The sequence below is a fragment of the Tursiops truncatus genome, chromosome 8 (assembly GCF_011762595.2).
Source record: "Tursiops truncatus isolate mTurTru1 chromosome 8, mTurTru1.mat.Y, whole genome shotgun sequence".
Taxonomy (NCBI): Eukaryota; Metazoa; Chordata; class Mammalia; order Artiodactyla; family Delphinidae; genus Tursiops; species Tursiops truncatus.
The window spans coordinates 64,324,425-64,338,860 of NC_047041.1; the positions used below are offsets into that span (position 1 = coordinate 64,324,425).

A 14,436-nucleotide genomic window follows, 5' to 3' on the forward strand; every position below is an offset into this window, starting at 1 on the left:
CCTTTATCAATTGTTACCTCTTCTGTGCAGTTTATTAATCTTACTTTGCTATGGCTCTCTCATTGAACACAATTAAAGAAACGTAAGTGTGAAGACCCTTCCAGAATACAATTGTCCATGGGTCCTCTCCTTCTGCTCCCCACCATTTCTAGGTAATTGCTTCATTATGTACTTTTTTAATTGCTTTGTTCTTTGGGGATAAATTTTGCACTTATCTTTACTAACCGTAAAACTTACAACGTACTGTTAAGCTGTGTCTGTTCCACGGCTGCTTTGTAATTGCAGAGTCACTGCGTGGCTGGTGAGCTAAAGATAATGTGCTATGGCAAAGAACCTTCCTCTCAATGTTTTCAGATACCTTCTGCCTACCCAGCATGGCAGAATAATTGGTTCTGGGCTGCCTGGGGCGCTAAGCTCCCCTTCCATATAGCGATCGCAAGCAGAGAAGACCCCGATCCTGGAGGTTTAGGCTTCGTAGGCCCCAGGATGCTCAGATCTCAAGGGCCCTGGGAATTTCAGGCCCCACGGTCCCAGGAGGCCACGCCTAGTGGCACACACTCCAACAGAGCAGGGCTGGCTACAGCTGACCACCTAGAAAGACAATGTTAACTCCTCTCTTAAGGTCAAGTCCATATTTTCCCAGGGCCCTTGCACTTGGCCTGTGCCTGCAAGCAGTTTTCAAGGAATCCCTCTCCCTCCATTCTTTTTTTTTTTTTTTCTTTTTGCGGTATGCGGGCCCCCCACCGCTGTGGCCTCTCCCGTTGCGAAGCACAGGCTCCGGACGCGCAGGCTCAGCGGCCATGGCTCACGGGCCCAGCCGCTCCGCGGCACACGGGATCCTCCCGGACCGGGGCACGAACCCGTGCCCCCTGCATCGGCAGGCAGACTCTCAAGCACTGCGCCACCAGGGAAGCCCTCCCTCCATTCTTGGTCAAATAAAATCTCTAAACTCCTTGCCCCCTCAATCCCTCCTTTGAAATCTGTATTCTATCACCACCCCTTGACCCCAACTGTCCCCTCAAAGGCTTCTTCCACTCGCATCGGGATGCCCTTTCTCTACTCACATTCTCACAGTACAGGGCTTTAGAGGCTTAGGCATCAGACAGAACCGTGTTCAAATCCCAGCTCCACCAAACTCTTTCTATGTGGGACCTGGGCAACTGACTCAACCTCTCTGAGCCTCAGTCTTCTCGTCTGTAAAATGAGGATAATAATTCTAGCCTCTTGTGGTTCTCAGGACGAAATGACATACAGCATAAATCTCACCAGGATGTAAGCTCTAAGAGGGTACAATGTAGACAATCCTGTTCATCACTGTATGCCCAGCGCTCAGCACAGTGTCTAGTATCAAATAAACAAAAGCACCGAGCACAAAGTAAACAATGAATAAATGGTAGCTATTATCATGTGGTCATCTTACCATGACTAGTGCAATCCTGAAATGCTTCCCATGACATCTGTGGTTTTCCACCAACTCAGCTCTTATTTTTCTAGTCAATTCTTCTCTGTAACTATGGGCACCACCCTGCCACCTGCCCCATTTCCTTTGCCCATGCTCAATTCTAAAATCTCTTCCTAGTTCAGACTTTCATCCTCTCTGGGCTCCTCCATCCTCGTACCTTCCGTGGGCACACAGAGGGCACCTGATCCCCTGTCTCACCTCCACATCTTCTCTTTACCTTTAGTTCTGGCTTCTTGCTGAAGTCAAGATCTGGGTATTACCTTTCTCCCCTAATGCCAAGTGCAGAACACAAGCAGCATAATAAATGTTTACTGTGTAAATAAACAGATGGACGAACAATGCGAGCTTTCTGGTTATTTCCATTGTTATTTCTAATATCAAACTTGCCCCATTTTTCCCCACAAACCAACTCTCTACACCAAAGACCCCTTTCTTAGTCAATGGTACCCCCAAATCTCTCAGCATCTGGGCTTGAAATCTCAATGCCATCTTTGTCAAACTTTAATAACTCATTTATAAGGACCATGAAAGGCTACGTCTTGACCTCCAATGAGCACTCAGACCACTATTAGCATCTAACACAGCGCTAAGGGAACACATGGACAATGCCTTAGCAAAAGTTTTGAGTCGGGCTTCCCTGGTGGCGCAGTGGTTGAGAGTCCGCCTGCCGATGCAGGGGACACAGGTTCGTGTCCCGGTCCGGGAAGATCCCACATGCCGCAGAGCGGCTGGGCCCGTGAGCCATGGCCGCTGAGCCTGCGCGTCCGGAGCCTGTGCTCCGCAACGGGAGAGGCCACAACAGTGAGAGGCCCGCGTACCAAAAAAAAAAAAAAAAGTTTTGAGTCACTGGGAAAATGCCCTTAGGAAGAACAAAAGCCCCCAACCTTGAAACCTGCGTCTCATGTCTTGAAATCCTTGGCCTCAGAAGATGGCATAGATGGAACAGTTATTCCATTGTACGGTTTGCAGCCTCCTGTGGACTTTATTTACCCCATGACAGCAGCTGAAGGACAATGCCACGGCAGATCCCAGTTCACAAAAGAATGATACAAAACGGTGGCAGCCCATGACACCCTCCATCCCCGCCCCCCCCCCCCCCCGAAGGACGTGTTGCTCTAAGCTTGCGGGTTATTCTGAACTCTAGCTCCAGCTGTCTTGGACCAACCATAACATTTAGAAGCAACAGACTAAAATCCAATTTAAGGTGTTTAATTTTCTCTGTCTCCAGGGACGGGGGGTGGGTCAGAGAATCTGCATGTAGGCTTTCTATGAGATGTTGCTTCTGGGGGTCTCCTGAGACCTTTCCAGCTGAGCGAGCACACTGGTGCCCACACCCCTTCTCTTCCCTTTCACGTCTCTGTCACTGTGCTGGCAGAGACTAGTTGATGTACCTAAAATCATTGTATCCAAGTGTTCTTAATTAGCATCCTTGTTCTCACCCAAGGCTGGGTGATGTCAGCAATGAGCTCACTCAGCCTTCTAAGCCCTCTGGGGAGAACCGTGTGGTCCCTCGGGCGCTTCAGTATCCTGCAGGGTTAACAAGCACACATACATTTGCTTGGGCCTCTTTCACTAGTAATTCTAGCAAAGTCTCTAGCCCTTTAACCCTAGATATATTTTGTAAAAGTTTCAAATAACGGCGATGCCTGTTCTGGGCAGTTGCTATATCCCCTACTTTGCTTTCTCTTCCTCCTCTGTGTCTCTGGCTCCCTGAACGCAGGTTTCTGACCTCCTGTTACCAGCTCTTCTCATTTGGCAGTTCCTCAATCTACCTCCTTTCTGACACTCTGGACTCTGGCTTTCAGCTCAGCTCTTGTCTCTGTCACCCCCTCCAGTTTTGATGTCTCCTGCGACCTCAGGTGAAGACATTGCGCGGTACTGTCTGAACCAGGCCCCGTCTCCCATGAGGGATTTGGGCTGAAACCTCAAGCACTGAAACAGTACTGTGGTCCTTTTCCAAAGCGATGCTGACCCAGGTTAGCTCCTGAAATTAAACTTTATGCCGTGGACAATTTTAAACCCTGAAGGCAGAGGTGGATGAGCATCGTGACACAGTGATAAGGTATGAACCTTGAAACCACTCAGGCTGGTTCTTATCTTGAGTGATTTGGGGAGGCATTTTATCCTATTACTTCCAGCTTCCTGACTTACAAAATGGGGATAACAACACGGGCCTCATGGGACTTACATAAAAATTAACAAGATAATATAAACAAAGTGATAGGTCAATAGCATCCAATAAATGGAAGTTCCTCCACTCGTTATTGTTATGATTAATAATTTTATCATCGCCTTCCAGACTTGTGGCCTAATACCGCTACCAACTGTGGAGCGTGTATCTGCTTCATGAAATAATAATCTTCTGTTGCCCAAGAGTTGCTGTCACTAAACCAACTCTTAGACATTTCAGACCTAGAAAGGCCAATGTTAGAAACCAAGGAAATGTCTGTCTGGACTCTCCCAGTAATAGGTCATCCACCATAAGTTCACCTTTTCCTTTTACTTAAGTCATTGATTAAAATGTTGGACAAGCCAGGATGAGCAAAGAGCCCACCGAAGGCCACCCGCTGGATTGCCAATGACCACTCTTTTCCTCCATCTGACTGCTCTACCTTGTCTGTCACTGGCCCTCTGTTTTAGCCCCATGTTACAGATCCCCAGTTCCCAGCCTTAGAGTTCAGCCACAGTCATGCTCTTTCTCAGCTGTCACTTTGCACGTGTCACCTCAACTCTCTGGAACACCTGTCCTCCTCTTCCCACCTGAATAACACACCTTCATTGCTTAGGCCCAGCCTAAATGCTGCCCCCTTTGTGAAGCCTCAGCCAGCTCCCAGGGGTAGAGGGGTCACTCCCTCTTGGGTGCTACTGTAAAGCACACAGCATCTTTCATCCTTGCCATTTTGGTCCATAGCACTGGGTTATGCCTTACTTAGTGCTTCAATCCGAATTATATTCACAATGATGAATTTTCATCCAGGAAGTATTTTCTGGAATAAATGTCATTAAGGGACTTTAATTCTCTTGGTCAATTTTCTATATAATGTAATTAAAATATATTTCCTTTTATGCTAATTTTCGAATTTTATTTTACTAGACTTATTTTCATGGGGTTAATACTTTTTTGCATTGATTTTACAACTAAGATATGACTTATCTATCAGCAATTTTTAAATCTACATCTTTTTTACAATTATGGCCTCCATCACAGGGTTTTCTTTTGTGGTCATGATTTCAACCAAGTTTAGTTTTCCTGAATCAAATTTTGCAGATGTAAATTATATTACTATTCATTTCTTCAATCAATTTTTTAGCTTTTAAAATTTTTTTTACTGTGTTCATTTTTGTTTGTTGCTTTAGTTCGTGTTGATGATCTTTACTACTACTCATAATTTGGAAAAAGAATAATAGTTTGCATTTTTTTTTTTTTTTTTTTAGAACTCTCACAAGAAATAGTGTCAGCCGTTTCTCTGAGTTGTATACTTACTACAGTCGCCATTGGTAGATCAAAAAACACAGAAGTCCTTAAAGTCACAATGGAGGAAGGGGTCAAAACGTCCTGTTTAAGCTCATGACATTTTCTATAATCTGTTAGATTAGTATTGATACTTAGAAGATGGGGAGGTGGTTGTCTCTCCCGCTAGACTGAGGGCCACTCAAAGACAGGGTCTATGTCATTCACCTTCAGTTTCCCAGCACTGGCAAGAATGAATGAATGAATACACACATAAATGAACCCACAAGGAGATCATGAGAAATCTGATCTGATTTCTTACTGAAAGCCACTACACTATGCCTATCTATATAAGGCATAATGGTTTCTGAAGCCACTCTTCCTGGGTTGAAATCTCAGCTTTACCATTTTCTTTTAACATCTTTATTGGAGTATAATTGCTTTACAATGGTGTGTTAGTGTCTGCTTTATAACAAAGTGAATCAGCTATACATATACATATATCCCGATATCTCCTCTTTCTTGCCTCTCCCTCCCACCCTCCCTATCCCACCCCTCTAGGTGGACACAAAGCACCGAGCTGATCTCCCTGTGCTGTGCAGCTGCTTCCGACTAGCTAGCTATTTACATTTGGCAGTGTATATATGTCCTACCATTTTCCTAGGGCAAGTTATATCACTTCTCTGTGCTTCAGTATACCCTCCTGGAAGTGGGGGTAATAAAAGATTCTACATTACAAGGTTGCTGCAAGGATTAAGGGAGTTAATACATGTAAAGCACTTAGGACAGTAGCTCACATATAATTACTGCTACACTACTATTAACTATTAGTATTTTGGTCATAAATCTCATCTCTTTCTAGTAATACCGAGGGGTGGTCATGTTCATGTCCTATTATAGGGAGCTCACGATTCCATTAGGCATCCCTTCCTTTTTATGATTCTAATATTTGTTTCTCATATTGAATTGATAACTACATCCATTACAGCTTCCACCCCACTGTTCATGGCTCTAACTTTCTGAGATATATAGAATAAAATTCTCTTACACTTGACTGGCCTTCAAATTTGAAACCTGTTCATTGAGCACATACTAGGTTCCAAGCATCAGTGTGAAAATTAAGTAGTCATCTTGACATTAAGTATTTTAAAGTCTAGATAGGAAGGAAGTGGGAAAGGTGATATTTCTGTCTCTCACAGATCTTCTCTTCCTTTGAATCTAAGATCTCCACGATACACAGTTGGCAAGCCAGAATCCAACTTACAAACTTAATATAACTTACAAACATTTTTAAGTTTGAACTTACAAACAATATAAAGGCTACATAATTAAAATTGTGTGATATTAGTATATGAATACACTCACAGATTAATGGAGCTAGAATAGAAAATCCAGAAACAGACCCAAATATGTACGGCAATTTAGTCTATGATAAAGGTAGTATTGCAAACCAGTGAGGAAAAGATGTAATTTTAAATAGAAGGTGTTAGGATAACTGGATGGCCATATAGAAAAATAAGACATTGGGTCCATTCCTCACACCATACATCAGGATCAATTCTGAATGAGTCAGAGATTAAAATGTAAAAAATACAACCCTACAAGTATTAGAAAAAAACATAGGTGAATTTTTCTTTCCTTGTAGTGGGTAAACTTTACTCTGTCTAAACTCTGGAAGCAAGAAGGAAAAAGACTTTTGCTTACATTAAAACAAACAAACAAAAACTTGCATGGCAAAAAAACACCAGAAGAAAAATTAAAAGACAAGTAACAAAAAACAAGTAACACACTGAGAGAAAATATTTGCAATGTATATGATAGGTAAAGTATTACCATCCCTAATGTGTAAAGAGACTCTAAAAATAAAGATTAACGATCCTGCAGGAAAATGGGCCAAAGATATGAAAAGCCCATGGAAAAAAGAAATGCAAATGGCCTTAATCATGTGAAAAGCTGTTCAGCCTAGGTCTTAATAAGCGAAATGCAAATTAAAACTACTCTGAAAGCCACTTCTCATCTGTCAGATTGGCAACACCCCAAATATTCCACAACATACTTTGTTGGTTGACTGTGAGGAAACAGGCACCTTCATCATTCCTGGTGGGAAAAATACTACCTCTCTGCAAGGATATTTGATGATGTCTAGCAAAATTACACATGCATTTGCCCTTGGACCTCACAATTTCACTTTTAGGAACCTATTCAAACAATAATCCAGAAAAATATGAAAAACTGTATGCACAAGACAATTCATTGTAGCACTATGCCCTCAACAAGAAACTGGTAGAATAAACCATGGAATGTGCATTCATTGGAATACCATGCAGCTATGAAAAAACAATAAGGAATACCCCTATATACTATTAGAAAGTAGTCTTCAGAAAAAAATTTATATAATAAAATAGTGAAAAGTGTGCATAGCATACTACCATTTATCTAAGAAAGAGGAGATGTAAATATATACATATTCCCTTTTATTTTTTTAAAGTGTAAAGTAAAGCAAAATGTTTATGTTAGAGGTAGCAATGAAACAGGATAAAGAGACAGCAAGACATTAAGTACCTTGTGATAAAAGTACACGCGTACTGCCTATGAAACATTCTTGCTACAAAATCAAACCTACATCTCTAGGTCTAACTAGCAATGTAGAAGAAATATATGGAACAGAAGGACATGTTAGATGACATCAGGGGAAAGCAATCAGGAAAATCTAGACTGTGGGAGTCTCCACAGGACAAATAACCTGATGTCTTTAAAAATAAATTACAAGGAGAAAAAAGAGATGGAGAAAGAAATCCAGTAGATTATTAGAGACTTGCAAGATATATTAATCAACTGGATCTTGATTCAAGAAACAATTGTAAAACAAAGTAAAAAAATGTTATGAGAGAATTGGGGGAAATTTGAACACTGATTGAATATTTGATGGTATTAAGGAATTCTTTTCAGTACTTTTAGGACGGAAATAGTATTGTGATCATGTTTCTTTTAAAAAGTTCTTCTCTATTTTAAATGCATAATGAAATTTTTTTTGATGATATAATGTCTGAGATTTGCTTCAAAATAACTGGAGTTGGGGAGGATTGGGTAGGGACAGAGATTAAAACCAAATTGTCCATGAGTTGATAATGTTGATACTGGGTGACGGATGCAAGGGGATTTATTATACTATTCTCTCTATTTTTGGATATGTTTGAAGTTGTTCATAATAAAGAGTTTTTTTAAAAAATCCTATTTATGATAAAATATTTGGGATATGGAGTACAATATCCTAGATACTATATTACATGTTTTAGAGGACATTTGTACCTAAATTCTAAGGTTCTAAATTCCCTTCCTATATGAGGGACCACATCATGTGTAATACTTGGGCCCATGGAACCTGAAAGTGTCCCTGACCCCTGGCAACTAAGCATGGGCCTATAATCTAGGTTTAGCCAACTGTATGCTCTAATGCAGTACTCTGAATTTTGGTGACTGTCACCAAGCCCCAAGCAATGGGACTTGCTTATAGTAGGACTACAATACTCCTTACAAATTAAAGCATGCTTAAAAAAATAAAGCACTATATGAAACGTATGGTTATATATTTATGCAATATATACATCTACATGTATAATAGTAATAGATATGATCATGTTTAGTATAGAGCACTTTATAGATGACAGAGTACTTAAATTGATTTCTTGTTAACTTTGTTGCTAAAATAATGATTTTAATAATAAGATAATAAACCATAGAATGAATTAACTTTTTTGGCCAATATAAACATTTTAAATTGTATAACACTATTAGGGTAATAATATCTGGCTTGCCTATAGCACTTGATTGCTGTGTACATTAACCAGGATAACTGTAGGGAAAGAGCTTTGAAAATACAGATGTCAAGAAGCTTACCGCCTATGTTTTCTTCTAGGAGTTTTATGATTTCAGGTCTTACGCTCAGGTCTTTAATCCATTTTGGGTTAATTTTTGTGTATGGTGTTAGATAACGGTCCAGTTTCATTATTTTGCGTATGGCTGTCCAGTTTTTCCAATACTATTTATTGAAGAGATCATCTTTTCTCTGTTGTATATTCTTGGCTCATTAGTTGTAAATTAATTGACCATTTATGCATGAGTTTATTTCTGGGATCTCTATTCTGTTCCATTGATCTATGTGTCTGATTTTATGCCAATACCATACTGTTTTGATTTACAATTTTTCTTAAGTGCTATTTTGGTTGCATTTCACATAACGTAATATGTAGTATATTTGCTATCATTCAGTTCAAAATATTTTCAAATTTCTAGTATAATTTCTTCTTTGACCTACGAGTTATTCAGAAATGTTTCACAATTTCCAAAAATATGGCTTCTGCCTATACTTTTTAGTTATGGATTTTTAATTTAATTCCATCGTGGTCGGATAACATGTTTTATGTGATGTTACTCCCTTGAAATTGTTCAATTTTGTAGTTGTTAGATGCAGTGTTATATATATGCCCATTTGATTCAAACTATTAATTATGTTGGTCTATCAATTACTGGGAAAATTTATTAAAATCCTCAACTACATTAGTGGTGATGTTGATGTCTCCTTGAAATTCTATCCATTTTTACTTCATATAAGTTAAAGCTGTGCAATTAGGCACATAAAAACTTACAACTGTTATATATTCCTGATGGGCTTAACATATTATCATCTTGTAGAAATCTTCCTTATTTATCCTAAAGTATTTTGTAATGGTATTTCTTCTAATATTAACATAACTACAGCAACTTTCTTCTGATTGGTATTTACCTGTTATGACTTCTTCCATTCGTTTATATCTTAACTTTTCTATATTATTATATTTCAGGTTTATATTGATAAAGAGCCTACAGATATTTTTTAAAATCTAGTCTAAAAATGTTAGTCTTTTAATTTGGCCCATGTAAATTTACCATATTTACTGATATATTTGGATTTATTTCTACCATTTTATATGTTTTTTTCTTGTATCACCTGTTTTATTTCTCTTTCTTACCATTTTCATATTTCATTTTTCCCCTCTACTACTTTGGAAGTTATACTTTTTATACATATGATTTTCATGGCCCCCCAAGAAATTTTAATATGGTTAATTTATCAGAATTTAAAGTCAACCAGAATCTTTTCCATCTTCATTAATAATATAGGCATTTTAGGGCACTTTATTTACAATCACCCCTCCCAACTTATTTGCAATTGTCATCATACACTGTAGTTTTAATTTGTTTTTATAACTTTGCAATACATTATTTACCATGAATATTTCTTTAGATTTACTCATATATGAGCTAATTATTCTCTTTTTATCTCAGATTTCCTTCTTGGCTCATTTTCCTTATACCTGAAGTATGTCTTTTAAAATTTATTTTATTGAGGATCTGTTAGTAGCACACTCAGTTTTTGTGTGTCAGAAAATGGCTTTCTTCTTCCCTATTTTTGAAGGATTTTTTAAATTGAGTATACATATAAAAGTTGATATTTTCTCTCAGATATTGAAGATATTATTTCATGGTCTTCTGGATTCCATTATTGCCATTGGAAAATCCACTGTTATTCTAATTATCATTAAATTTTAGGTAGTCTATCTTTTCTCTCTGACTGCCGTAAGATCTCCTTTGTCTTTGGCTTTCTGTGGTTCCACTATGATATGTCTAAATGTGAATATTTTTGTATTTATCCTGCTTTGGATAGGTTGACTTCCTAAATCTGAGGATTGGTGTCTTTCATCAGTATGGGAACATTTTCAGTCATTATATATTCAAATATTGCTTTTGTCTAATCCTCTTTCTATCATCTCCATTTGGAATTCTAAGATATTAAGACACTCCCTCTCATTTTTACATGTCTCTCAACCTCTTTCTTTCATATTTTTGTCTTTGCCTTCCTGGGGTAATGTTGAATAATTTCTTCAGCTCTGTTTTCCAGTTTACTCAATTTTTTTTCCTTTAACAATATCCATCTAGCTGTTTAATTCATCCATTAAGCTTTCAATTCACATTTTTATATTTCTCATGTTTGAAATTCTATTTTTATACTAATATGACTGGTCTTTTTATAGTCCCTTGCTTCTTACTCATAATTTCAATCTCTTTTTATTTATTTAAATATATTATACAAATTATTTGATATCCTACTTCTGATAGATTCAATACTTGAAGACTTTGTAGATCACATTTGGCTATCTAATGCTTTTGCTGGTGTTTGCTCTTGGTTCTTTCTTTTTCCCTTGTCTGGTTCATGATTTAAAAAAAAAAAAAAACTGAACTCACATTCCTTGGAACTGTAGCTGTGAGAAGTTTTGTGGCTTGGGTTAAAGGGGTTTTTCCCAGAGAGGATTCATGTACACTTTTGCAGATGCCTAAGAACTTCTAACAGCTTTAAGTTAAATTCTCCTCTCAAGATTTTCTGAACCACGAAGTATTTTGATTTTGAATGATAGATCCAAGGGAGGGATTCACAGAAGAGAATTTTTCCTTTCCTCCTAGCACAAGATTGAGACAGGCAATTTTCACTCTAATGATGAAAATGTGGGTGGGAGTATTTCTAGCCCATCTTTATACTCAGATAATGGGCCTTTGCAGTTCCAGCTTTATGGGAGGTAAAGGGTAGGGAATATTCTACTAGATTCTTAATGCTGGTCAAGCTTTAGGCTTTGTATCCTGTCCTCTGTATACTCCATGAAACTGGGAAATCACAAACTTCAAATCATCACGTTCTTCAAATATAATGGACTCAGGCTTTCTCTGATTCCTACTTTCACTTAGGTTTTGGTGTCTGTATTGATTTCCTTGGGTTGTTATACAAAGCACAGCAAACTGGATCACCTAAAACTACAAAAAATGTATTCGCTCACAGTTCTGAAGGCTAGAAGTCTGAAATCAAGTATTTGTAGGCCATGCTCTCCCCAGAGCCTCTAGGGGAGGATCCTTCCTTGCCTCTTCCAGCTTCTGGTAGCCCCAGGCATTCTGTGGTTTGTGGCATCATAACTCCAATCTCTGTCTCCATCTTCACATGATTATCTTCCCTCTGTGTCTGTCTGTGCCCAGATTTTCCTTCTCTTATAAGGACACTAGTTATATTGGATTAGGGCCCACCCTAATGCAGTATGACCTCATCTTAACCTGATTATATCTGCAAAGATCCTATTTCCAAATAAGATCATATTCACAGGTACAGGGGGTTAGAATTTCAACATATTTTAAAGGGAACTCAACTGAACAGATAACAGTTTCTAACAACTTCTTAATTCCTTGCCAGCTCTTGAATACTTTCTTATATATTCTAGTATTTTATAGCCATCATCTGTATAATCTGTCTCCTATTCAATGTCAGCTCTTACTTCTCACGCTTTTCATTCTGCTTGCCCACAGCAGTTCTTCTTTTCCCCACTGAGTTGTGGACTTATAAACTGGGGGGAAAAAAAAGGCTTACTAGAATTGAGTGCAAAATAAGAATAAGGCTTTAAATGAGGACTCAGTAGACACAACTGTGAGTAAAGTAGAAGAAAATTACTGCATGGACATTGTAATACTCTTTTGGGAATGCTCAAAGGACTTTTATCCCTAGGTCACTGTGGTATATCTAGCTAGCAAGGCTTTTGAATCATAAAGATCTGGGGTTGAATCTTTTCTCTACCTCTTATAAGTCATATGACCTTGAGAACATATTATGTAAGCTCTTTATTTCACAATTTTCTCATCTGAAAAAAGGAGTGTTATGATAACAGCTACTTTTTAGGGTGTTTTGTAGATGGATTATATAAGTACAGTGCCAGAGCAGGTAATGAATAATTGTGCAAACAGCTCTATTTCTGTGTTCCAAATGGGTAAGGACTTTGAATAAGTTGCCTCTAAATAAATGAGGGGAGGAAAGCAATGTCTCTCATTTTTACATATAATCCTGGGGAGTCACCGAAGGGAGATCCTAGATGGAGAAAGTGAGGCACTGAGATGTTAACTCATAAACATGAAAGAGAAACACTAATAACCACACAAAATGTGAACATCTATTTTGAAGATGGCTGGAGGTTCTGTATCCCTTTAGCGGGGACCTGGAATTGAAATTCAAATTAACTAGCCCCTCCCTCTGTCCTCAGCTCTGCCAGCCAACAAGTTGTTGGGTCCCTGCTTTAAGAGCCACCTTTCCTTCAACTCCATGATACTTCACCTCTGTCAAAGGGGAGGGAAGAGACAGAGAAAAAAAAGCCAGGCAACATTTTATACTGTATTTGACACCCCAAGCAGCAAACCCCCAAATTTTAAACAAGTATTTGAAAGCCTCACCCAGGCCCACACTCCAGAGCAGCTTTATAATCTAGGCAAGGAAAACCCAGGAGCCTCCCACCACTCCGTGATCGACTCACATACGTGCTGGAAGCACAGTTCACAAATCTAATTCCTTTCTCCATTCCTAGACATTTTTACCCAGAGAACATAAGTGACTGGAGGCGGTCCTGCCCGCTCAGCCAATTCCCAGCAGCGGCTCCTAGTAAAAAATATTATGTTTGGGGGCAAGCATTTATCCAGGAACGCGCGGAAATGAGATGGTGAGGATGCAAATGGTGAATAAATGACCAGTGTAGGGAGAGCGGAGAAGCCAGGGTGATAATGCAGCCTCTGTCCTCTATGAATATATTAGTTCCCCAATAAGCCCATGCATCTTGACTGTCTCCAAAGAGATTTCTCTGGGTTTCAGTGAAAACAGGTGTCTGGAAGCGTTTCCTAAGCTCGGCTTCAGGCAGCCTGCTCCTGCCGCCAGACCTCAAAGCCCTAGTATTAAGTCTGGGTGACAAGTCAGGCCCACACTGCCTGCCAGGCTATTGGAGGTATTGTGAGATGCTCATTGGAGGTGCCCAGTCTCCCCTCAGGGCAGGGCGAGGACTGTCCAGGGCCAGCTGACTGCCCAGTGGGTTGGAGATAGGAGGTAAGGAGGGTGTACTCGAGCTGGAGTCCTTGAGAGGACACCAAAGATTAGGAACAAGAGATGCCAGATACAGACACTAAGGCCAAAGGGGCAAGAATGGGGTCACTAGTGGGAACCAGGCAGATACTGGGTGGACTGCATGGGGGGCAGGCAGCGAGGGGGAACATCTCAGATGATTGCCATGAACACCAGCAGGTACAAGGGCTGGCCAGGGGCTGGCGAGCCTGTAGTGCATGGTGTGCCAGGCTGCTTAAAGAGCCCTGTGGAGAGGACCGTGGGGGCCATTGTGAGGACAAGCACAGCTTGCATGTTGGTTTCTTCATGAGGCTAGGACCACAGCCTAGACAGAGGGGTGGGCTTCCCTGTAGTGGACGAGGTCCTTCCTCGTATCCATGATCACATTTCTGTCACCTGCCAAGGGACCTAATGTGTCCCTCAGTCATAGGGATGGGGTTCCTTTTGGAGTTATCTTTGCATGGGCCGAGGGAAAGGGGCCAGAGCCTTGGAAATGTTCCTGTAGGATGAGAGATTAAATTGTACCTGGTGTGGATTCACACCGCACGTTGATAACTGCAAAGGGCCCTGTAC

General features: G+C 39.8%; 1 protein-coding gene across 5 annotated transcripts in view; it reads right to left on the reverse strand.

Annotated features, from left to right (window-relative positions):
• GALNT18 (polypeptide N-acetylgalactosaminyltransferase 18) overlaps positions 1 to 14,436 on the reverse strand; it is a 350,962-nt gene that overhangs the window by 93,149 nt on the left and 243,377 nt on the right. The gene's annotated exons all lie outside the window — the stretch shown is intronic.